We start from the raw sequence: 26,263 nt of genomic DNA, 5'->3' as shown, positions 1-26,263 counted from the left end.
TCCACAATCATTTTTCTTGTCGTATACCTTCTGACAGAGGAGACGTTCAGAATGCTGTTGTCAGCACTTCAAAACAACTGGGGAAAAAAAAGAGAAAAAGGTCATCAGTCATTTGTGCAATCTGTTTCCACTTGTCTTAATGTTGTCACTCAGCGCTCGATTTATCTTGCCAAAAATATCTTTTCATTTACATCTCCTGTCGGTGAAATAACCAAACCACCGTTGAGCACAGAGCTTCGTAACCCGAGGCGGGAAGGATCGGGCCAGGTCTACGCTGAGAGCACACGACCGAGGCCAGATTGCATTCAGTAGGTCTGACTGACTTCATAAAGTGTGTGTGCACACTGTAAGTGTCTTTCCATGACTGGCCCCTGGTGCTACAGCCACGCCAAACTGTCAATCCCACAGGAATGTCTCCCCAAACTCTCTGCAACAGATGACAGAAATTTGGCATATGTTATTGTCATATTCTTTTTCTCTCAGACTTTTTCTTCATCCCTCCTCTGCTTTTGTGCTCGGCTTCAGGTTTTTCTGTGCGCTCTCCCCTTTTTCCCCTTGCTGCATTTCAGAAGAGACAGAAGGCCAAGCATGTAATGTGTCAACATGACCTGGACTCTGTACTGTAATCTGAGCATTACGCTTGGCCTTTCGAAATGATTTGATAATGACGCCGACGGCTCGTTACCGGCATCTTTTGCTTAAACACTTTGAAAATCGCCAGATAAATGAGGAAAGCCAACCGAGCCATTTGAGATTACAAAGAGGAGAACAGTCCTACGCGCTCTTTGCTCCGGCGAAGTCATAAATTCATCTGTCTCGTAGCTGGGCTGCATCCAAGCTAGTTTACCTCAGCTAACCCTACGAAAAAAGCATTCATCATTTAAAATTTAAAATGCAATCACCACAGAGAGAGGAGGCGCCTCGGCTAACCTGTCACATTCACACAATCAATCCTCGCTTTTGTGCCGCTCTCTCAGATGATTTGAGTGGCCTGTAGTGTCAGCTGAGGTCAGGGGCGTGTCCTGAGCTTTTAGCCTGTAGCCTGTCTGAAGCTGGCACTAAAAGGTTGCACAGATGTGAGGAAGAGCTGTTAGAGCGCTGCATGTCCGACAGGAGTCTGGAACATTACAGATCACTGGGGGATGTGCCTAAGCTGCTCAGATTCATGGTGCAGCAGAGGACAGTCAGACTGACACACATTCTGTAATCACAGGGTTGCGTTTTACCTGTCATGCAGGGAGACATCAGGTGACGCATTCTGTGCGTGCTCGTCCTCTGTGAGTGCATGAGGTAACTGAGGTCGTGTGTGTGATTTATGTATGTCAGCGTGTGTGCGCGTTCGTTTTAGAGAATTTGTGGGTATGAGCGAGGAGCTCTTAAGTGCTTGACCTAATTTCGCAGGCAGAGAAGAATTCGACAGTGAAGGCCTTCCTCTGTTAGTGTGAGGTTGCTGTGCTGGGTGTTTCCTCCCAGGGTCTAACAGGAAGCTCATGTTTGAGTTCATTTGAGGACAGGGAGAAGGCTTTTCTTTCCACTGTGGATCATTCTAGAGAGGGGGAGAAAGCCAGGGCCTCAGCTCTGAATCGCCCCTCTGCAATCTGGCATGTGTTTTAGCTCCTTATACTGCTGTATTGTCTATTTTGGCTGAACTTAAGTTTTTTTTTTTGCTCCTGCCAAGAAAACATCTATTTTTTGGGCTTACAGTGAGCAGGAGCTGAGATCCCAAGTCAAAAATGACTTAATGAATCCTGTGAGCAAATGAAACAATCCTCTGCAGGGTTCTCTCCTGCTTCCTTTGGTTCGGTTTTACATTCCAGGCTCAACTGAGCCGGGTCGTGACCCGAGAAAATGCTGTGCTGTTTGCGGTGGTTTTGGATGAATATTCGCAGCACAGATGAGCTTATGGACAGTTCTTGAAATGAATTAAAGTGCATGTGCTTTTTCATTGAGTTTAAGTAAATGTTCATGGGCTATGATTTGTTGTTCACAGGTTCGGGGACTTTGGACGACTCTGACAGACATTCTTGACTACGCAGGTGAGAAACAATTTGACAAACTAAAGTGACCATCAACATACAATTTGCAGTCCCAATCCTTGTCACAACTGGCCAGTTTTGTAAAGAACTAAATTCGTTTAAAAAAAATAGTGATCTAAAATTAAAAACAAATTATTTCATTTAACAGATTCTTTTAAGAAATAAAACAGGCATATTTTATGCAACTGTATTGTTCCATTGAAAATATTTTGAATGTGCAAATATATTTAAACTACTGTGTGAATATTATATAATTGTGCAAACGTTGACATGTTTCTTTTACGATAATAATTGTTGTACAATCTTAAGTGCATATTGCAGCCAGTCTGCAGGCCTGCAGTGTTCGTGTGGTCTCTTTGAAATGTGAATTCTGTGTGGGAGGCCTCTCTATTCATCTTCTGTGAACGTTTCATGTTAGTCGTTTAGTGAAGTAAGGAGATATCAGGTATTCTAGACATGTTTTTTCCAAATTAGAATGTACATGATATGTACTGCATAATCCTAAATGTTCTGACACTCGATTACATGTTCAGAACATCATACGCAGATCAAATCTTTCATCAGACAGTGGTGGTGTTCAAATCTAGGGCACGTCTTTGAGAGCTTATTTCTATGGTGGGCAGAGCAGAAAAATGATGAGGATCGACCTGTTAGTCTCCCATTGCATCAGTTTGACTGAAATTAGAGGCAGATTTGGGATGAAAGGTTTGCAGTATCCTGATTGTCTGAAAATGATCGTTTCAGCGTGCCTGTGCTCATAACCACACTGATCAAACATGATTTATCTTAGTAGTGGAGTTGTTGTCTGATTTGCAGGGTTGGTTTTTTGCTTCTTTGTGACTGTCTTTCTCTAACTCTGTTCATCGCTGTCTTGTAGGTTGACATGTTGGTTGTTCCATGGATTTCGAAGTGTGTGAAATTAGCATGACATGAACTAAAACATTCAGTCTTTCTGGTCTTTTACTGTGCAAAACACCCCAGTACCTCCGAAATGATATTATTTACTCCAGAGTCAGTGCTCCCAAACTCTGTAAAGATACGCAGTAAGAAGTATTAGGATGTTTGCGTTGCGTTTTTCGATAACCTTAGTGCATGTATTGTGCAGCGGAAAAAAAGAAAGAGGAGACTTTCTTGAAGGAGAATTTATGAAGATGCACTGTCTTTATCACTCAATCATCTAATGGTCTCTTTCACACATTGTACCCATTTCCTTGTCTCCTGCAGTGTGGATGTACTCTCAGGTCATGTGCCGTTTACAGGTGTCATCCAGATGTTTTCTTGCGTGTTCTGATGCTCCCTCTGTTAGTACTTAATGTCATTTTTTGCCGAAATGTTCCTGATGTAGCAAAGAGTATCACTCTCACATAAGCTTGAAAAAAAAACGTTTTTTTTTGTGCATAGCTAACACGTGTGGCATAAACATGACCAGCATGACACTGTCACGACTGGTTTTCTCCCAGTTTTTGCAGTCATTTCCCGTCTGTGCAGAGTGTTCTTTGAGCTACACGCTAAAAGGATAAATAGTAAGAAACAAAATATCCATACGGTGGAACACACTTAGGAATACTTGATTCATGAATCTGTGTTTTTTTGCATAATGACCGCTAAACTGTATAATTGACCCATCCAACCAATTTCCTACATAAATGTGCTAGTTTCATGTCTCATATTTCTTTCTAGTCTCTTTGTTTTCATATAATGAAATTATTTAAACTCAAATCAATATTTCATGTCCATTCATTTATTAATTTATTTTCTTAAGTAGCTGCATTTATATAATAAATGAAAATGAAAACACACACATACAGTACACTCAATTAACTAGTTAGATCTGTCATGTGATTATAGAATTAATAGAATTAACTGAAAAAATATGGCATTTATTAATATTTGCTGAGAAAAGCCCCCAAATGAAGATTGCAATACATTACATTACCTTACACTCATATGTATTTCATATATGAATTAGTGCTGTCAACGTTGATGTGTTAATGCATGCGATACATTTTTGGCCAGTTTAACGTGTTAAATTATTTAACTTAATTAACGCAACCGTATTTTCTGTCTTCCTTTGGTTAGCGTTACATTATATGATCACGCACTTATTCATGCAAGTGCTTTTAAACCATTCCAGCGCGACAAGACAATAGAGAACGCGCTGCTTGTGAACATGACACACACACAACGCACAGAAAGACACGCACCAGTATCGTGCGCACAGACAGCGCGCCAGACTCGAGTTCTCTTTTGCGCGAGTATCCTTATTAAAGCAGTTAAATAAAGTCTTAAATGAACTTAAAGAGTTGTGAGAAAATGAGACTCGTGTGAGATCCGCGTCATGTGCATCAGCGGCAGGTCTTAAAGTGACAGCAGCCACTAATGCTGTCTGTCATTAAAGTTAATCAAAGAACAAAGGTAACAGAGAAAATTACTCACTGCTCTTGACTAAAGAACTTTTGTTGCTTTAATAAGGATTAATCTATATTTAATTGATCATTTATGCAGTGCAAACTGTTTGATAACTTCATTATTCAATTTCTGTATATGTCATTGGGTACAGATAAATATGGGTTTATGTGAGGATTGTTTTAAGTTCACTTAAATGAACCACTCCAATTAAAAGTTGTTGTATTTTTTGAAGCCTAATATGTATTTTAAAAAAGATAGCTTTCAATACACTGGAATGTTGAATGGCTATAATTAATGTTTAAAATTGGGGGTGGGGGAAACAATTTCATCAAGACATCCGTCGCTGTATTAATATCTGTGAAACTGGCCTTCATTTATAAAAAGATGCCATTAAACAAGTATTTAAAATATACTGTCTTTGTTTCTACATTAATTTGGAGATTAACAGTGAAATTATTACATCAAAATATATTAAAAACGTATAAAAACTTTTTAATTGAGATTAATCACAGAAAAAAAATTGTGATTTGATCTAGTTAATCAGGCAGACAGACAACTTAGACTGTTTTGTCATAGCACCCAGTTTTTTCAGCATCTTGCACAAGTTAAAAATATTGCAACTTTGAAGAATTGCATTTGATCTGTTCTGCTCCGTCCAGCTGTAATGCAAGAACCCATTCTTTGCGACTGTGAGGAGCTCCATCTGCTCTCCGTAGGTGCGGTTTGATGGAATTGGAATTTCATATCAATTTCTTATCATAGCAAAAGCTTCCAAATCAACCATTGCAACATCCAGACTTCTTCCTGACTACAGTGAGTCAAGAATTTGCACTGACAAAGACCAAATATGGACTGTTTAGTCCATAATGATTATGAGAGTCAGAATTCCTGACAATATCTTGTTTAGTAATAAAATCATACAGCTTGAGCAGAACAATGTCCTTGAGACATTTCGTTCTTAGAGATCATAATCAAGCATACATTTTTATTACATAAACTTTTTGTTTGGCATGTAATAATTTTGCACAGTCATAAATAGTTTTATCAGCAAGTGAGCTGTTTGTGCCTAATGGCGTTTTAAAATAATTTACCTCAGCTCACCGTCAGATTATGTCTATTATGATTTTTATTTGATTGACACATGTCCTGGAGAACTTGTTCAGGCGTCATCATCTACCTATCCGCTGGTTATAATGACAATTGACAAATTAGTAATGTTTATCACAGCGGCATTTGTTTTACATATTACATATCCTTTGCTTATAGGTTTTTGTTTTTTGCAGAGTAATGTCATTTATAAAAAAAAATTGTTTTATCATGTTTGGAAACTTTAAACATGCTATTTCTTGTCTCTAAAACTGTTAAATGTGACGTCTCCTGACTTATTACCTGCCTATCCAGTGTAATAAAGCTCTTTCCAGCACTTAAATTGTAAAGATCCTCCCTTTCCACATTCAAGTGACCATTGTGTCAATTGAAGCAGTTGCATTTGTTATTCTATGATGGATTGCCATATAGGTTTTCTGCAAAAAGCATTCAAGACTAAAAGTTTTGGCTGTCAAAAAAAATTAAGTAATATTTCAAATAACTGTAAAAGGACAAACAAGTTTGATTCCCCCAAAAAGGTGTAAATGCTGGCTCTGTGATGCTATTAAAACATTGCTCTTTGTTTGAGCATCCTTGACAAGGCAACATTGGCTTGACCAATGGCATTAGTTTGTGCACAATTCCTTTTGAGGTGCAGAAATTGTGATTTTTGTATTCATACGTTCAGCAAATTCTTAAATGAGAATCATGACATGAAAAAAAAAATCCTAAGGGGCCGTTTCACACAGGACGTGTTTTTTTTTTCTTTTTCACTGCGTTACTTTTCCATTGTTTTTCAAAGTAAACACTTTCTAGACCAGCATTTTAAACCATTGTGCTTGCATCTCACATCGTCCTTTGCAGCGTCTCGAGTATGACATGGCATTCCAAAAATACGCGTCTCAAGGCACCACTCTTTTGTGTCTTGTGTTTTTAACAGCAAAAATGCATTCTGTGTGAACTGGCCTTAACACAATAAACAAAAAACAACAAAATTATTTTTCATACAAGCATCCAATGGATCTCATAGATTTTTTATTTTTTTTATTTTTCTCTCCATAAGGCTGTTGTTAGTGTTGAGTGTGAAGGCCCAGCTCCAGACGAGGGCTGCTCCATGGGTAGGCCAATGTTGCATTGTTGGCAGTGGCTCATTTGAATAGCCCTTTAGTATTTTCTGTGAGCAAGTCAGCGCCATTTGCATTTGTTCCAGTCACAAAGGTTTACAGGTCAATAGAGACCAAGCTAACATGCATAGGAACCCTCTCTCCTCTTATTCTCCTTTCTCTCAACCTTCTTTTGCCCTTCCTTGGTTGTCATGATAAACTCTGCCCGTCTCCCTGGGAATGTGTTTGTGCATACGTGTGTGTGCGTAGCAACACCTCAGATGTCTGGTGAGTGATTAATTCTAAGCTGGGAATAAGACTGAAGAGAGGCCCCTGGTAACCCTCAAGCAAACACCAACAATAATTTGATTATCACACTTGAACATGCTTATTTAGCCCATGCATGGTCGTGCATGCGTGCGTCTGTAGGTCTGCACACTAGGGCAGAACAACACAGAGCATACCTGATTAAATGGAGCCCATTCAGGACTGTTGTTTGTGAGCAGTTTGAATGGCTGCAGTGCTGACACATAGCTTCTTAGATGCGCGCACATAGACAGAACCAGAAGCCCCAGGTCTTCATAATTAATCCCAGAGTGAGCTCATGGCCCAATCCTCAGAGCTTTAACTCTGTACTTTCCATGTCACACTCCTTCATACATGTACACATACAAAGAGAGAGACACTTAGACATGACCACACTGAGAAGGTATTTTTTGTTTGTTTGGGTGTTTTAAAGAATTATGTTTTTTTTTTAATGTTTTTTTTTTTAAATTGATTTTATAATAAGTTTTATAACTAGTTTCATTCTTTTAGGTGAAATAAAGCTATAGTTCACCCCAACATTTTTTTATTAAATTATTGTAAACTGTCATTATTTACTCACCCTGATATATTTTTATAATTAATTTATTTTTTATAGGAGAATGCTCTTTTCAATAATGTGAAACTAAATGATGACCAGAGCTATCAGGCAGGATTTTCAGTGAATAATTACTTAAATTTCAGTCCTTTTCTCAAATAAAGTAATTGCAAAAAGATTCTGTGGTGCATTTTGACCTTTTTGGAGCTTGACAGCTTGTAGAAGAGAGCAGCAGAGACATTCTGCATTCAAAAGGTTTTTTTTCTTTTTTTTTTCTTTTTTTTTGAGTTCCACAAAAAGGGGGGAGGGGGTATCATATTTATAACAATATGAGGGTGATTAAATGATGACAGAACATTTTGGTAAACTATTCCTTTATGATTATTTTTAAATGTTATAATTAATATCACTATTTGAACTAAACTATTTACAATGTCTTGCTTTGAAAATAATTTCATACATATTCATCATGTTTCACAAATTCTTTTGAAATACATTCATATCTTGTGCAGTAAATATTGCAGTAATGCTTTGTCGTGAGAATGGGTGGTTCAAATGTGCTTTAGATTTGAAATCTTCTGGTAGCGCAGTGCTGCCATAGCCTACATTTACCTTTTTACCTTTATCAGAGACATGACACTGTACAATTGAATTTATTAAAACCTTTTATTTATTGAGAAGCAAAAAAAAATGTAATAAAATGTCTCCAGTTCAATCTTGTACAGTACTCATGACCATCTGATATCATGCACTGTAAAATGCGAAAATAAGCAGTTGTTCTCTTAAAGAGATATTTGATTTGATCTAACTATTGAAATTATTTTATTGGTATTGTCTAATGTAGTCCGGTTAATGTAATCATATTAAATAATACATTAGCATAATAATAATGTGTAAAAACTGTTTTTTGAATTAAAACAATTCACTTAGATGAACCATGTAAAGAACTTCTCTATTAGTTTATCCAACATTTTCACAGTGTGTGTTTGTGTTTGCATGTTTTGTGTGTGTTTGTGTGTTTGCCGCAGGAAGGTAGTAGTCAATCTGCATCTCTCTTTTGCCCGTTCTTGTCCCCTCTTAGTTAGACGTGTGAATTGCAGCACAAAACGTGGGCTGCTGGATCAGCATGCGTGCTACATAAAGACTGCTTTTGTTATAGCCGGCATGCTCATGACCGCTGGCATCTATAGCCCCTCACCCCCAACCCCACCAAACTGCACCAGGCTGACTAGAGAAACCCCCATGGAGGGAAGGCACAGTGACTTATTAGCTCACACCCCTAAAACTTTAGAGCAAAATTAATAAATAAACTTTTTTTTTTTAAAAAGGTGTATTTCTTCCCTATTATTTTACCTCTGGGGACAATAAATCTTATTTTATTCGATTCCAGATCAAAGTTAAGTGAATTTATCTTTTTAGAGATTCACTATAGGATAAAACTATTCTGAGCTATAAACCATATAATGTTCCAGTTCAGCATAACTCACTCTGTTTGCTATTTTCGTTGTAATAATGATTCTGAGTAAAAACAGAAGTTCCACAGGTCTTTTTAATGCTATCGGTAGATGACGAGCAGAGAGCGTGCGTGTCTGTTGGGCCTCAGTCGACACGGGCCTTAGAACTGAAACGATGACGGCAGACATTGCCTTGCAGCTGCCGTGCCGATATTGCACCATGTTCACCTCAGCCTATTAAAGGTTGGGATTCCCATCGGGAGAACACTCACGCGCAGACAATTAATGGAACAAAAAATAAGAAAAACCATGACAAGATAATACGTTTGCGATAATGAGCCTCCACTGACCTATAATCGTCCTTTTACAATGAATTTTAACCAGAATAATGTCCTTGAACACCAGCAATGACAAGTGCCACATTCTGTGTGGTTCTTCTAAAAATGGGATGTTATTATATACTTGAGAGGAGACTTCTGGGCCCTTACTGTTGCGATGACCTAGGCAGAGATAGACGTTCCCAAGATAAAAAGCTGACCTCTAGACCATCATTTGATGGTATTTTTCAGTCATTTTTAAGATTGCATGGAATTAAGGAATTTGTTAGATATTTTTTATGCTATATTAATTAAAAACCAAAGCGTTAGTCTGACTCAAATTGTTTATGCTCTAAAATTTTACAACTGCATAGTGACTAAATTTAGTCTAAATCTGAGCTCAATTAAAAAAGAAAATTACACTGGAAAGTTTATTTCATGGTCTTGCTATCATTAAAACCATCCCTCTCTTATGTCTTTATTTAATATAGAGAGGAAATCAAAAGAAAAAAAAATCATTTTCATCATCCAGAGTGCACCATTGGGGCTCCGTCCAGCACATCCCTCGCTCCGGTCATTGTCGGTTGTGGGGGAAGAGGGTTGACTGGGTGTATAAGGCTCAGCTGGGGCAAATCCTGGAGGTCTCGTCCATACGGAGGCGAAGTGATGTGGCACATGCAAAAGCAGGCTTAGCTGGCTTTTAAGAGCCAGAACTTTTTAAGTGCCAGAACTGTCCCCGTTCCCCTCGTACACACACACACACACACACACACACACACACACAGTTCTCCAGCACTCAGGAAAATAAAGAAGGACTCGTGTGTTAAAATGTATTATTAGAAGCAAACCAGAATGGACAGGCCGTTTGGAATGGAGATGAGAGTTAACATGCATCAGAGGTTATTTAGGGGGAGTAGAAAGCACTGAATGATGCCTTTGCTGCGTGTTGGGGAAGTATTTGGATATGGACATAGCAATTAATTTGTGCATGCGGTTTAGAGATTGAAGATTTGTTGTACATGTTTGAATGCATTAGAAATAATTGATAATTTAACACTATGTAAAACTTATTTAGAAGCTCACATTTTGGTAGACCCTTGGTGTGGAGTTCATTTGAGGTTAAATATTTGCTAGTAATTTGTTAGAATAATGACTTTTTTGGTGTATGCCCTTTCCACTACAGCTTGAAGTGATATATTTGGTTTTGTGAGCTGCACATGTCCCCTCAAAAATAGTGCACCTGTTAATTGTCATTTGTGCTCTTTATGAAACTGTCTGATAGTTTTGGAAGTTTCAGAGTTAATAAAAGTGCCAGAGAATCCGGCTCCTCTCTCCAAACACATAGTGCTCAGCAGAAAGTTCGGGAGATTCGAGCATGCGTCAGTTAGCGGCCATGCGAGTGAAGTGGACACGGAGAAAGTCTGTCCTGTCGATCTTTTCTTTTTCTTTTTTCTTTTTTTATCTGTGTCCCTTTTTCCCCACATGACTGAATATTTTAAGGTGAGTTACTTTTAGAGTAAAGTCGTTTTTAAAATGTTTCAGTGTATTTGTAGCTGTCGGATACAGGTAAATTACGGTAGTGAGGTCAAACAAACTCTTGGCAAATTAACTTCTATTTACCGGTTGAAGTGGGACCTCTGTGACGAACTCATTCCTAATTAATGTTACTGTTGCCTTATAGTATAAAAATAGCACATAACAGCACTTAAATAAGGTTAACATATCTCTAACATCTCTAAAATCCTAGCATTTGTTATTTCACTGATAAAAAAAAAGAAAAGGGGAATAAAAAGAAGTAAAAAATCAAATAGAAAAGCATGTAATGTGAGTTTCAGATATGCATTAACAGATTTTTAGCCAAGGTTTTATCATCATTATTATTCAGTAGAATAAAGTTTATTTTTGTATTATTGCAATACTATTTAATAAAGAAAACAACACCTAATAAAATAAATATAAAAACAGCACGTAAGGAAAGGTTGCATGTTTTAGATAAAGCAAGCATTTAAATAGATTTATTGTTGCATTATTCCTGTTACCTGAATTTATCTGTTAATCTGTTTACATAGAGGAACAGTTTAGGACTTCTACAACTACAATATACAGTGATTAAAAAAAAATATATACAATGATTTGCTAAAAACGAGAGACATTTAAGACAGAGCCATTCAGGCATATTCCTCACTGTATTAAACCCTATTTTTCATACAGAGCTTTATTTCTTCTGATTCTGGTGTGTTATTAGGAATATTTTAATGCTAAAGATTTAGAGCTTCTGCCTTTAAAAAAAAAAAAATGTATTGTTATAAATGCTAATAGGAACAAACTTCTGGCTTTGTTTAATCTCCACTGCCTATGAAAGAGAAAGGACAAAACAAGTTCAGGTTGTTCGTTAAATTATTCAAGCAAGGACGTAAATTGTACAATCTTTAGGCGATATCATTCTGTTAAATGAGAGAAGTAGAAGTAATAGGGGAAAATCTATATTGTTATTCCAAAGTCAAATTATATTGCACCAGGACCCTGATGTTTTTGCCTCAATAGTTTTCTTTAGTTCTGTTTCTTTTTTGGAAACGACTACATTTTTTCCCTCTTTTTATGTTAAAATAATAAATATAAAATACCACTTGTGTGTAAAAACAAAAAAAAACATACAGACATTTACATTTTTTCTATCATGATATTTGAATGTCATTCAGCCTTTGACATATTCTGGTCGGTTTATATCTCTGTTTGCTCTGCTTAATGTGCTTTTTACTTATTTACTTTATCTGCTATAAATAACAGGGACAGTGAGTACACTACTAAATTACAGTAAATTTATCTGCAATGAGGCAAAAAAATCCCATGTATGAAAATTATGGGAAACAACTTTTCAACATTGTTACTACTACAAAGCAATTGATCATATGATGTAGTATCATAAAATAAAAAAACATATCATAGCACTATTATTTTCTTTTCAAAAAGTGCCCTTTCAGACAATTTTGAAGAAACAAAAGTAGGAGTAGGAGTAGCCACTCCTTTTGTTTCTTCAAAAGAAACTTTTGTTTCTTCAAAATTGTCTAAAGTATCGTAAAACACCTGATTTTTTAATGTCTCATTTTTTTTATCCATATGTTTATGTTTTCACAGTAGTGACATTTTAAATGTTTTGTAAGTGTCGTAGTGTAAAATCACACCATGTAGAAAGTAACTTGCCAGACCATGATTTGTTTCTCTTTTGACTTTTTTGTAACTTTTACCTTGATTATATGTTTTTGCCATATTTAATTTTTTTGTTTTAAAATTATTCTTCCTTGCAGCCTTTTTGTTTCTGGAATCAATTCTGACCGTCTGTGTAATGGCCTGGCACTCTGAACACACACGTTCAAGGTTATGCCTACTCTTTTGCAGAGCCATACCAAGCACATTGCACCATTTTTTTATTACAAAATATCAAGACTTCATACACCAAAATATGAAACTTTTTTTTATAATACAGATATCTACATAATTACACGCAGACAGTCTCATCCTGCTTGCGTGGACATAGGCGCATGCTCTTATCAGAGGTGACCACCATGTTGTCTAACTGTCCTCCATTTTGTGATTTCAGACCTTAACTGTAGCACAGCTGCCCCACCCTTGCGAAATTATGCTGCCGTATCCCGATGGATCCGAAACATTGACATTAATCCGTACTGATTTCATCTGGAATTATTGAGCTTTTGAACTTTTTTTTCCTCATGGGCACAAAATTATTTTCTACTTTATGAGATATTGTTGCTTATGTTCCTTCACATGGAGGTATTCTTACTGCCCTCTAAAAAGCTATTTTGTAAAAAAAATATAATAATTATTAGAATTTTAGACTTTTTAAAACGCAGTAGTTTTCATCTGCGCTGCTAGGGCAGTGATGGCAAATTCCTAGACAATACCATACCAGTAGCTTATGATTGATAAATGTAATCTACTCTTCTACTTCTACAGAAGAACAGTTGTCCTCATATTAGCTGACAGGACAAGAGGTGTGTGTGTGTGTGTGTGTGTGTGTGTGTGTGTGTGTGTGTGTGTGTGTGTGTGTGTGTGTGTGTGTGTGTGTGTGTGTGTGACATCTTCCATGTTTGTGGTAAAATTGTATCACATCCACAGAATCGGTTGCAGCGACATGTTGCAGTAAATTTTCTTTTGATATTTCTCAGTGTAATCCATCATATCTCTTAATTCATAGTAGTTATTATCATTGTGTGAAATAGTAATTAATACATTGTTTAAATTAATACATTATTAGCTTGCTGTGTGATTTGTATATGTAAATGACTGAAATAGATAACTTGGACACAGTCACCTCCGATAACAGATCACTCTAAATTGTAATGTAGACACACATTTTCTGGAAAGCTGCTTTGAGACAATATGTATTGTGAAAAGGTCTATATAAATAAATGTGAATTGAATGGAATATAGTTTCAAAGACACTTTTAATTTTGGACAATAACTGAGGATTTAAGGTAGTTTTTTTTTTGTTTTTTTTGATGATGAATAATATTCAAAAAGTAAATAGTTTAAAATAAAACAATAAATGTAATTTTTTTTAATTGTTTATTTGCTGCTTTTAATCCTTTATTTAATTATTTAATCAAAATGAATTTATTCATTTATTTAAAGAGCATATTCAGCATAAGATTTGAATATTGTTTATAAAGAAATGCATTATTATTATTATTATTATTATTATTATGTTGTCAGTTGGTGTCAGTCAATTGCCAGAGCTCCGCTCACGTTTCTGTCAGTGCTGCGGCGAGCCGTAAGGGTCATTAAGCATCTTCGTTCTAACGGCAGCCAGAGGTCAAGGGAGTTAATCGGAGTTGATGGAGGGGCCCTCCGAGTGACAGTCCTAGGGGCTCACCTCTTAATCTCTGTTTGTCTGTGTTTTAGTACTCTTTTCCTACACAAAGCAAACAGCACCCTCCCTCTCAATGGGGACCAGCTTGCTCCCAGTCTAGCACTTCTGACCTGTGGGTCATGCCCTTTGTTCCTTTCTCTACAGAGGCTGACCTCAGATTTCACCTCTGTAATTGAGGAGCCCTGTAGACACGTGCCCACGGGGCCCAGGAGAGACCACCACCGCTGCAATCTCACTGCTACCTCTGTGCTGGCGGAAAAGGGTGTCTGAAAATATGTCGTTTCCTATGGGTCCCAAGAAAAAACGTTTGGCTGATCAAAGGCCAGTTGCATAAACATAACCATTATGTTAAGACGTCTTGTGTTTGTGTCTTAAGACCAAGTATGACCAACTAGCAGTTTGCCAACGGGCAAGCAGTCTTACTTTTTGGAATCAAATTAGACCAATCTATGTTTTTATGTAACTGATTTCAAAAATGTATAAAGAGAAGTCTTAAAGAGAAAAATGTTATGACTAACTTTTAAGTCCCTGATCTTTCTATGGTTTTCTGATCAATTCCTCAGTTGTTTTGTTTGTTGTCATATTGTGCAAAATACTGCTAAATTGGCTTAAATATCTTCTACAGATACACTGTGCCTTCACATTCAGTCCATTTGGTCATGTTTATGTGGGGGCTTATTTTTTTATTGAATATTTAGCCTATTCCTCTCGATACGTATGTAAACTCTAGACCTTTGCAGAGACTTAGATGCTGATGGACATTTCAGATCTTAAACTTTTTTTTCTCTTAAAGTGGAAGTGTAACTCAGTTAATGAACTAGGCCACCGACTGAAGGACTGAGATGCTTTTTTAAATCTGTGCCAGGCTTGTCTTGTTGTGTTTTAATTAAGTTTTTGCTTAATGGGAGTGTTGAGAGACACTTGTTTTTGTTTTTTTTGCTCTCCCAGAGCACGGATGAAAAATTGTAGGTTAAAGAAGCTCATGTCATGTTAGTAGTTTTTACTCATCTCCACAAAAGCATAATTATGAGTGGAAAATTGCAGCTCAATGATGTGCATGTGCAACACATTCCTTCAGATGCTTTTTTAAGTTTTTCTAGTTGATTGTGCTGGAGACCCCAATGTTCATTCAGGAGGAAAAGAAAATATACTGTAAAGCTCCTACAGATGTTTATTAAAATCTGTGATGGCGAATGGCTTTACATTGTTTGTAAGTATACTTCATTATTTTAGAATGTGCTTCAATCTCTCATTCCGGTTTAAAAGGGTTAATGTGCATTTTAGTATTCAGTGTTTATTCAGAAGGTCACATGCATATGTATTTTGACCATTTTGTTCTCTGTGCCTCATTGTTGATATTCCACAGATATAACGCTCCACAAAAAAATAATTTTTTGATATGTATCTATAAACTGTGTCGAATGCACTTATTAAATGTTGACATTTGGAAAAGAGTGACCTGTCCGCTGTGCTTTTTAACTTTGCGACGACAGCAACTTGAAACTTGCTATAGCCGTTATCGCTCTTTGGTAACTTTAACCCCAGAACACATACAAGCTTTTCAAATCACATGAGAGTCTTTTTAAAATGATCTCAGCGATGGTGCATTAAAGTGCTCTGAGGTTGAGCCCTGAAAAGTACCATAAAGAGTTTGTTTTGATTGGCGTTTGATCATAGTCTCTGAGCCTTGTGAAGGATGGGGCCTTACAGAACAGCTCACTGTTTGGGAGTTGGCAGCCGACCCAAAACCAAAATTGTATCCTCAAATGAACTTTAATGCAATCTACAACACAACACATGCGCCAATTTGCGACTCCCCATAGTAGCTCCTATAGTAAACAAGCAGGAAAATGAACGTCTGTGGATCAGCAACAGAGAATGAGAAGTAAAATAGAGATAATGAGGTTTAAAAAATGAGAAGGTTGGATTTCGTTGCACATTTTCTCTTGTGAGATGCGCCCTCTTCGTGATTGGCCGACAGACGTGGCGCAATGTGACGTGGACACGTCGTACCTCGTGCCAGAGCATGACCTGTTGCCATTAGGGAATCGGACTTTAAAAAGGAGAGGGCTGAGCGCTTGGAATTTGATTTAGCTGTAACGGTTTTATACGGGTGCGACTCGGCCCAGATTTGGTGTTGAATCGAGGGTGTGGTGTGTGGTATGTAGGAGGAACCAAATATGTATGTGTGTGAGAGTGTGTGTGTGTGTAATGAGAGGTCAGTGCCATGAGGGAGCCAGAAAGAGGAGGCCGAGAACGAGGCAGGAAAATCTGGGCGGACCGGGTGCTTTCGGTCCCTCCTCCACGTCAGTGTGTGTGTGTGTGTGTGTATCTGTGTGACAGCCTGATGAGCAGCAGCACCCTCCGCGCAGCCATGTTCACTGGTTGACGAGCATGCTTTTATCAACTGTTTAGTTCGCTAAACACAGAAAAGCTGTTTGTGATATTACACTGGCGGTCCGAGGAACAGAATCAGGCACAGGCCCCACACTAGCATGTTTTGGTATGTGTTTTTGTATTCTTTTTGGGCTTGTTCGCATTAGAGAAATCATCTGTTTAAACTTGTATTAATTCGCATTGATTAAACAAAAAAAAGTTTTGCACTAGACAGTACTGGCACGCTTAGCCTACATGAGCGTGCAGTAGATGCACAAAGGATTCTTAGTAAAATAAGCTACAGAATAACGAAATCTTGAGTCTGTTTTCTGCATCCTCACCACCGACTGCCTTACACGTTTGATTTTGGATTCAAAAGGGAGGCATGACGGAGGAGCACCCTAAAAGAGTGAAAAACACTATTGGTGGCACGCTCAGCTAATTATTCCTCCACCGGGCGGATTCTCAGGTAGGCCTTGGGTGCAGTGTGTGTGTACGTGTGTGTGTGTGTCTATGCGAACACTGCAGATGATATCTTCCTGCAGACTGTGACAGATGTTTCACCTCCAGACCGTCTCACCCATACGCCTGTTGCTCCTCAACTCCTTCTCGGGGCAATGGGAGGAGGTCCCGTTAATGTTTGCAGATGCAGAAAGACACCCCAACATTTGCGCACTTCACTTTTCCCAGAATCCCACATCATGGTATGGTCGTCTTTTAACTGCTGAGGGTTTTTGTATTACTTTCTCTTTCTTGTTTCTGATTACTTGTTTTGTTGTTCAATGCATTCGAGCCAGAGAACAGCTTGAAGGGTTGAGTTTAGTTTTGGCGGTGGAGCGTGTGCACGCTCTGTAAATTGTGTTTGAATGGTTCGTAACTGGTGTGAGCGTATGTTTCTGTGCACTCTCCGGGTGAACCGGAGTCTGTGTCACGCTTCCTTCCACTGTTCAGCCCTCCCTCCCTCCCTCCCTCCCTACTCGAGCTCTCGCTCACTGGCTGGAGCGATGATTCAAAAAAAAAAAAGATTGCTCACGTACTCCACTGCCTCTCGGTTTCATCATCAACTTTTTTCCCCCCACTTCATTTTTCCCTCTCTCTTCTCCTCTAATTCCCTCCCTCCTTTTCTCTCTCTCTCTCTCTCTCTCTCTCTCTCTCTCTCTGTGCAGATAGAAATGAAAAAAAGCCTCTACCGCTGTTTCCACAGTACAGTCCCCACCCCTTCACCCAGTCTGTGCCAAGAGAAGGAGGGATTTCTACTACTCACAGGATTTTAACCCTGTAGCACAACTGATTGGCTCAAGCAGCTTCTCTGCCACTTCAGTTTTTCCTCTGCGTCTTTTCCGCCACTTCCCTAAACCTCGTCGGCGTGTTCTTCTGCGGTTTCGTTACCTTGAGATACTTTCAAACGGTGCTTTTGCGGCAGTTGGAGGTGTATGCCATTTCTCATCCTCGCCAGGGGTTAACGGATCCTTTCTGTTGCTGAGCTTTGAAAATGGCTGTATTCTCCCTGCTTGTTGCGTGTCTCGGAGAAGGGAGGCGCCTGGAGTTCTATCACTTTAGCGCCACCCTCTCTCTCTCTCTCTTTCTCTCTCTCTCTCTCATACACACACATACAGTTCTTTTTCTCTCTCTTGCTCTTTCCCTCTCTTCCCTCTCTGAAAGGAGAGCGGGAGGGCGGTGCGGTGTTGGAGCTTTTTCTGGGACAGGTGCCAATTCCAAACAAAAGACATAAAAAGGCACTGAGTGAGAGATGCCTCGATCGTAAGAAAGAAATATGTTGCACGATGAAACGAAAGAAGTTTGTGGTGACCGAGTGCGTGCGCGGTTGCGTGCGTTCAGCTGAATAGAAATGTTTGGAGCTAAGATTTGAAATACTTTTCTTCTCTATCTCTCTCACAACACTCTCTCACTTCTCTGGCGCTCTTCAGCCACTGAAGGCATTTCAGTCATGGGGGGTGGAAAGGGGAGGGGGCTCGGTTTTCAAGCTTCTGAATTATTCATACGCCTGGGCCAATGCTGCGATCGGACTGGCTGGGACATTAACATGCAGCGGACATTCTGTTTGTCTGTTTGCTAACATTCCTCATTCAAAGACTTGTTAACTGCAAGATGGGCCGACACACGCGTCTCTCGGGCTGCTATTGTGGCCAGGGCCCGGTTGTCCCAGATCAGGGGACCGGAGGCAGACGTGTAGCCTAGCACTGGAGACATGCAGCTGGGGTGGAAGGATTGGCTTGGCCCCCCGGCCTACCTCCTTTGGTCCTTGTGCCTGCTGTGGAAAGCTCACTCCCTCTTCTTTTCCTTCTCTCTCTCTCCCTCTCTCTCTCCCTGGCTCTCTCCTTCAACACAGGACTGGTGAAGTGAGTAGAAAAGGCCTTCAGCACTTGTCCTGGAATGTTTCTATCTACTGATGCATGTCAATATTATGGGGTAAGTTGCAATTTTTTTTGTTAAATGTGGTATTTCTGAATATTTACTTTGTTTTTCGTTTTTTCCAATGTATTTCTCGATTTAAATGTTTGTTTTTTGTCTTTAGAATGTGTGCGAAATATTTTTCGTTTTGGTTTTACGCTTTATACGGGGGGGGAAACGATTTATGAATGGTACGATTCCTAAGGAAAATGGCGTTAGGGGAATGTAAAGGCATTTCATATCAGCACCTAACAGACATGATGTACCTCTGTAGTCGACCTTCCACAGTGCATAGTTTTGGGGTTAATGTTTTAGTGACTGAGAAGAGGTACACTTTTTGGGAGTAAGAGTTTTGAGTCGTGTTATCGGGAAAAGGTGTTTAAAAATTAACCTTTCATTTTCTGATGCATTCCTTGTGTGTTAACTGGAGCACTTTAACAGTGAATGGACCTCAGTTATTTGCGTAGGGCCTTGTGTTTGATTATCACGTTGTACTGTCGTTTATCTTATGAACTGTTCATTGCGATTAATATTTAATGTTATTTTTATATTATTATTGAATTATAACATGGGCGCTCATGGATTGAAGCATTGTATACGCCACGTCAGAGGTTAGTTTGCGCAATTGTGCATTAAAATTAGAAGAAATGAGGAAGTATTTTGTGTTAATTATTTAATTGCTCAAATGAGTGGTATTTAAAAAAAAATTTGCTTGCTTATTTTAAATTATTTCAATGGAGATGTAAAGGCATGCAAGTTCAACTAAAAGTTGTCAATTTGACTCTAAAACATATTATTGTTTAAATTTACACATATTTAAATGTGTTGACTTTGCCCATATTTCGTTTGAATTTAGCGGAGAACCATTTTTGCAATATATAAAAATTTTAACCTGTAATATACATTCTAGTTGTGTACTCAAAGAAGGCATTTGCTGAATCTGAACGATTTATGTATTATTTGAAGTCTTTTTTTTTTTAAAGAAAAACGTTTTGTAAAGATGTCTTTTGTTGAAATTTTAGGTTGCGTAAAATAAATTATAATCAGAGTGTTCTTTTTTGTTACACACACACACACACACACACACACACACACACACACACACACACACACACACACACACACACACACACATACATTGTCTCTCTCTCTCTATCTCTAAAACACACACACGTTTAAAAAAACTCTCTTAAGGCCCTTTTATAATTGAATAATTTATAAGTAAAATGTTTAGGGTCGTTGAGATTTCAGAATTTAACAGCTGATCTCTGGGTGATGATTAAGGATCATTTGACACAAAATAGCATTGTGTTTGATTTATACATATCATGTATGATTTACAGGCATAAAAGTAAACAGTTGTGTTTCATCGTTCAAACTAATGATTTTGGCTCATAGCAGGCTGTTTATTAGCACGAGTGAGAACGCCAGGGGCAGTGCTGATGAAGTGTGTTGGCACAGAAAATGCACATTGGGTTGGCAGTGCCCTCCCCCACCCCTTTTTTTGGTTGTGAATGGAGTGTTCCAGAGATGATGTATAGTGTAAAGAACAGAGCAGGTGGCATCATCTAAAGAACGAAGAGGGGGGTTGGCGCAGGAACAGATTTTCAGGATAAACTTACCGCTTTTAATCATTTTTACTACAGATTTGTCTTTTTTGTGTGTGTGTGAAAATGTATGTGGTTTTAACAGAAATGCTGACTAGTTTACACTTTAAATAAAGATGAAACATTTATTCTTAAAAATGAACTGAAATTATCATTTTAAGGATTAGGATTTTTTTTAAATGTGCTTGTGTGGGATCTTTTTTATTACATTTTGCAGAGAAAATAGAAATGAATGTGTGTCAAGCTGGGGCAAGGCATTCCCAGACGTGCCGAAGAGCAGCGAGCATGTGTGCACTAACTGAGACACCCGCCCTCGCTGTCACATACAGACGTACACACACTCTCTCACACACACCCAGACACACTTGCTGCCATGTGCTCCATAATAGACCTCTGATTCAGCCCTGAATAGAGTTCCCACGCCTCAGTGTGTGTGTGTCTGTAATAGTTAAGGGTGTAGACCCCCCCACCCCAACCCTTTTCAAAAGATACTTGTGTACTCTCACACACACAGTCTAGACTAAAGATGTCTCCTTCATTCTGTTTAGAGGTGTATTTTAGAAGCTACACACTGTGAATTGATAATTAGTTGATTTCAGATGAAGTTCCAAGGGTGGAATTTAATGCAGGATATGTGACAAAGTGATCGAAACAATTAGAAGCCTCATAGAATCTCATCAATGTCACTTATATTTTTTAATGTTTTGTATTTCAGGTTATTTTAATTATCAGTTTAATGGAAATATAATTCCATAACTTATGTGTAATTTCAGCTTAACCGCATAAGATAATTTGCACTAAACCGCATTACTGATGCAAATGCAATTGTATAATGATCATCCGAATGCAGTATTAATGTATAATTTTTTTTTTTTTTAAATAAAGAAAAATCCGTAGATAGAAAAGATCAATTCTTGACATTTTCTAGCAAAGAAGGTGATGGACACTCGCATACTTGAGTGTGGATGTCTCCAATATTTTAAAATAATTTCATGAACACATATTTGTTCCTGCGGGTTTTATTTTTTCATGCAGAATTTTTTTTTTTCGTTTTATTTAGTCAACTTAATTTGTGAATGGTTATATCAATTGGATATTGACTTTAAACTAAAAACAATTTAATTGAATACTATCAAGAAGAATAAAAAAAAAAAAAGTTATTATAGTGTTTGAGATATAGATTAGTTTTAGTTAAGGAGTTTTTAAGCAGTAAGTTGGAGTGATGATTGATTATGTTGAGACGCTTCTTTTTATGACTTTAAAATGTCTTCCTTTGGAAAAAAATGCACACAGATGTCTTCAAAATATTTGAAATATTGTTTGCTGTATTGCTAATAATTTTGCGTTCAGGAAATGCCATAAGATATATTTAATTTTAAACTGAAAATGAATGAAAGACAAATGTATCCATTTAGTGTTTTTAAAATTTAAAAATTTTAGATTTATATTTAATTCATTAAATGTCTCTTCTGAATTGTAAAGCAGACCCACAGAAAAGTGTAGTGTAGTTTCCATATCTAATTTACATAGTTCATAAATTACAAAAACAAGTATGACCACAAAAAAATACAAGTTTTTAAATGAATCTGTATAAATAACTCTATTATTTAAGTTTTTAACCACTGCGCGTCTTTTTAGAATTTGGTTATGATGGCAGAAGTAGACATTTTCTTCTACATTTCTTTACAATCAAGATCCTTAAGCCAGTAAACTTTTATAGACGCTATAGTGAAGTGAAAAGGAACGGAGTAAAGGACTGGGGGGTCATTTAGGGATAGCAGTACTCAACTAACTTGTTTCCCATGGGCACAATAGGAGCCAGACATGATTGGCAGGTGACAAAAGGTGGGGTGGAGCTGAGTAATTGTTCAACACTAAGATGATGTCATGGGCAAGTCTTGAGACCAAGAGCTGCTAACAGTCTTAGCAAAGGCTTGAATGCTGTTGTGTGATAGTTTGTGCTTAGTCTCCCTGAAATTTATATTAACTATTTTTAGGTTTTTATATCAAAACTATCTGTGATTTTTACCTCAATTTTCTTATTTTTCACAATTGCAACAAAAAAGCACAAGAAGCCATGGCCTGCCCAGACAAAGCAGAATAATATTATGATACCGATCACTTGTGTAATCTGCGGTTTAAAGTTCAAGCTCAAAGTCCATTACAGACATTGTATTCACGCTCTGTTGTAATCAGTCTGGGATATCTCTCCCCCTCCAGCAAGTCACATGAGGTCTTATTTATTTTAATTTATTTTTTGCTTTCTGTGATTTTGTTTGAACAGATGTATAATACAAACACAGAAGATGGCTTTGCCTCAGGAGCGATAAAGCAGCCAGAGCATAATTCTGTCAGTCAACAGTTCCTAAATCATGCAACAAATAAAATGTTGCTTCAAAGATCGTTCAACAGATTTCTCTGTCGTTTGCACCTGCAGTATTGATGCGGAGCAAATAGGGATATAAACAAAGTGTATCAGACGGTGATTAAAGGAAATAAGAATCACTGTTTAGCAGCATTTCGGTATAATGGGCCTATTGTTGCTGAACGGCTCTTTTACTCTGAGGAAATGTGTCTCCAGTCTCTGGTATACAGCTCCACCTTATGGCTGTTAGCTACTCCATAAGCTTTCAAGTGTACCCGTAATTCAAGAGCTTAATGATCTATGGTTTGTTTCACTACTAATGTAAACTGCAACCTGCCTGCTTTTATCAGTAGCGATGCTTTTTAATAATCCCATAATGTTCTTAATGAGGTTAGGAATCGAATGTGCATAAGGCTTTGGTGGTTTTGATGAACCAGCTTTAGGTGAAGTATAGCAGGCAGTAATCCAAGCGGAGATGTCTGCTGTCAGCTCTTTCTCATAAAAAAAAACTAAACAAAGCAAATAACAGGTTTACACTTTAGTCATGACATACAGTGAGGTGTAACTGTTCCAATGACAGGAGGAGGTCAATTCATGTAGCTGTGTGATGCGTTATGAATGTTTGAGAAACAAGAGTGATTGATTTGAATCTTTGATCCAAATCAAAGACCACTTGGGAAAATGGCTTTATTGTTGCGTTTTATTTATATAGAAAATGTCACATTACAAAATATATTGTCATGTTGACAAAACACAATATAATAACAATTTGAGTAAAATGTTGAGAAATGTATATATGAACTCCACATGTTTGTGTGAGGATCATATTCTCCAGCATGATTTTAGATGAACCAGAGCTCCAAGTTTAATCAAACTAAATCTGACCGTCTGTATGGTCAAGATTAATGTGATCAATGTCAAATTTGATAGAAATAGTGCTGGACATAAATTTTTTCCCTCTTAATTTTAAATTTTATTAAAATATTATTTCCAGATTTAAAAAAACAAATCCCACACTGCAAAAATCAACTTGATCTTAATTGTTTGTCTTGTTTTCCAGTACAGATATCTCAACATCATTAAAAATATATGAATTTACTTTAAAAGGAACTTCTTTTCAGAGTGCACTAAAATATTGTTTATTTGTGGTATTATTGCAAATTTATGCAAATTACTGCAAACTTAATATATTTTATCTTAATATTTTCTTAATTTGTGTGTGTGTGTGTGTGTGTGTGTGTGTGTGTGTGTGTGTGTGTGTGTGTGTGTGTGTGTGTGTGTGTGTGTGTGTGTGTGTGTGTGTGTGTGTGAGTGTGTGGAACCACTCACCCCTGTGAGGTTCGTGGGTTGTGTGAGTCAGCAGTGTGTGTGTGCCTCCCCCTTGTCTGAGGTAAACCATACTGCTGCCCACAGCCTTACTCACTCACACTGAACCTTCCCCGATCTGACCACACACACACACCAGATCCCAAACACCCCAGTCCTAATCCTCTCATGCACCCCTGTGTACTGTCAGGGTCAGCAGTAGACAGACATACAGCACAACAGATGATTTAAGTCAAACAGGACATGGAACTGATGTAGGGACTTGAGTATGTGAATTCTGTGCCTGACTAATTCTCTCTCTCTCTCTCTCTCTCTCTCTCTCTCTCTCTCTCTCTCTCTCTCTCTCTCTCTCTCTCTCTCTCTCGTCCTTTCACAGATGGCAAACCCAGGAGGTGACTATCTACCTTTTTCATGTTGGTGACCTTGATGGTTTTGAAGGATCCCAGACTGAAGCTTTGGAGATAGAGGTGATAGGGGGTGTATTTAGTGCACAGCAAAGAGTGTTGTATGGCAAACAGTTTTAGCCCACATATTTACCCTTTCGGGGTCTTCAATTCACATTTTAGTGTCTTACGTCAGCTCTGTGATGCGTAGTATCACCTAATGAGGTTAGTTGGATATTAGATTTTAGAAAACAAGAAGGTACACAGGAAATGGAAGCTCCGTTGCAGGAAGAGAAAGAAAGAGACTGTCGTTTGGGGTGAGGTAGTAGGTTGTATAGTTTGAGGGTTTAACCCTTGCTGTCAGATAACTATACAACTTACTGTCTTTCCCGAAGTGACCGTAGTGCCATCGCATCACATGGAGGACGTCAACTGGAAGGAAGAAATGACGCATTTCCAGGATCCAGCATTAATCTGTGTTCATTAAAGACATGCTTTTATGCTTAACGCAGGCTTAAATGTTTATCAGATATTTACACTGAAAGAATTTTTCAAAAAAAGTTTTAATTTGTGAAATTTGTGTTAGGTACACATCAATGCAGTTTTGATGCATTATAATGCAAGCCTTTAAGTTTGATTTGCAGTGAATACATAAAGAGAACAGTATAAGTTGATAGTAATGATATGTATGGTGATTTAAAGAAAAAGTACAGATAATTTTAAATTAGACATGAAATCTCTTTTCTTTCCTGTATTAGCTTATTTCCTTTTGAATCAGAATGTTTGAGAGGCATATTGAAAGGCTTATCCCTTTTTATTAAATATCCAATAGCCTTCAGTTAGATCAAAGTCACAACTGATTTTGATTGGACAAAATACCAGTATAGTGCAGCTTGTCGCCCGATTTTTTTAAAGAAAAAAGACTAAACTGCCAGCTTCTAGGAAAACACAAGTATGTAGATGGGATGGGTTAAAATCTAATAGGAGCTACAAAACATCGTAGGTAATAGAACAGAATTGTAGTTAAAATACCACTGATAAGTGAAAAAATGTGTCGCTGCTTTGTCGTGGAATATTCAGCAGTGATGTTCGTACAGGGTGAGGTAGTAGGTTGTGTGGTTTCAGGGTTGTGTTTTTACCCCATCAGGAGATAACTATACAACCTACTGCCTTCCCTGAAGGGCAGCAAAACGTCGCCAGTCACACGGTTCATTCACTTTTTCTTTTGCTTTTCTTAATTGTCTTGGTTTTCCATGCTTCTACTTGTGATGATCTTACCATTAATAGCTGCATTAGCATTACTTGATACATCACAGATGTGTAATACTTCAAACTGAAATAAAACGTTTGATATTTCAAAGATTGACTGGGTTTTTTTCTTTGCCTAAAGCATGATGTTGATGTTAAAGGATATGTCAAAATAATCTTGTAATGATCCTCTATTATGAGTTAAATTCTGACATTTACTAACTTCATGTTTCTCCAATCCAGTGTGACGTCTTTCTTCTGTGGAACACAAAAGGTGCATTTTTCCAGAATATCCCCTGCCATTCTTTTCATTATAATGAAGTGAAGATGGTATGGATTATATTTATGGCACATTTATTTCCTGTTTGAGGCTCGGAAGAGTATGTCCTGT

At 37.8% G+C, this 26,263-nt stretch overlaps 2 long non-coding RNA genes across 5 annotated transcripts in view; one reads left to right on the top strand and one right to left on the bottom strand.

Annotated features, from left to right (window-relative positions):
• The window catches only part of LOC309497595, a 31,700-nt gene extending 5,716 nt beyond the window's left edge, over positions 1–25,984 (top strand). The window contains exons 3-6 of one of the 4 annotated variants that reach the window (XR_014205613.1): positions 1,991–2,036; positions 14,300–16,658; positions 18,882–18,961; positions 24,618–25,984. This is a non-coding gene — a long non-coding RNA (uncharacterized lncRNA). Of the gene's footprint in view, positions 1–1,990; positions 2,037–14,299; positions 16,659–17,697; positions 18,962–24,617 lie in introns of all 4 variants that reach the window. The other 3 variants (XR_014205614.1, XR_014205615.1, XR_014205616.1) reach the window with 3 other exon arrangements.
• Positions 7–1,290, bottom strand: LOC309497609. Its single transcript, XR_014205633.1, has 2 exons — positions 192–1,290; positions 7–77 (listed from the first exon to the last, which is right to left on the bottom strand). It is a non-coding gene; the product is annotated as an uncharacterized lncRNA (long non-coding RNA).
• Positions 25,985–26,263: the final 279 nt, after the last annotated feature.

This window comes from Leuciscus leuciscus (assembly GCF_965113295.1).
Source record: "Leuciscus leuciscus genome assembly, chromosome: 4".
NCBI classification, from domain to species: domain Eukaryota; kingdom Metazoa; phylum Chordata; class Actinopteri; order Cypriniformes; family Leuciscidae; genus Leuciscus; species Leuciscus leuciscus.
This window is presented reverse-complemented; position numbering and strand designations above follow the sequence as displayed.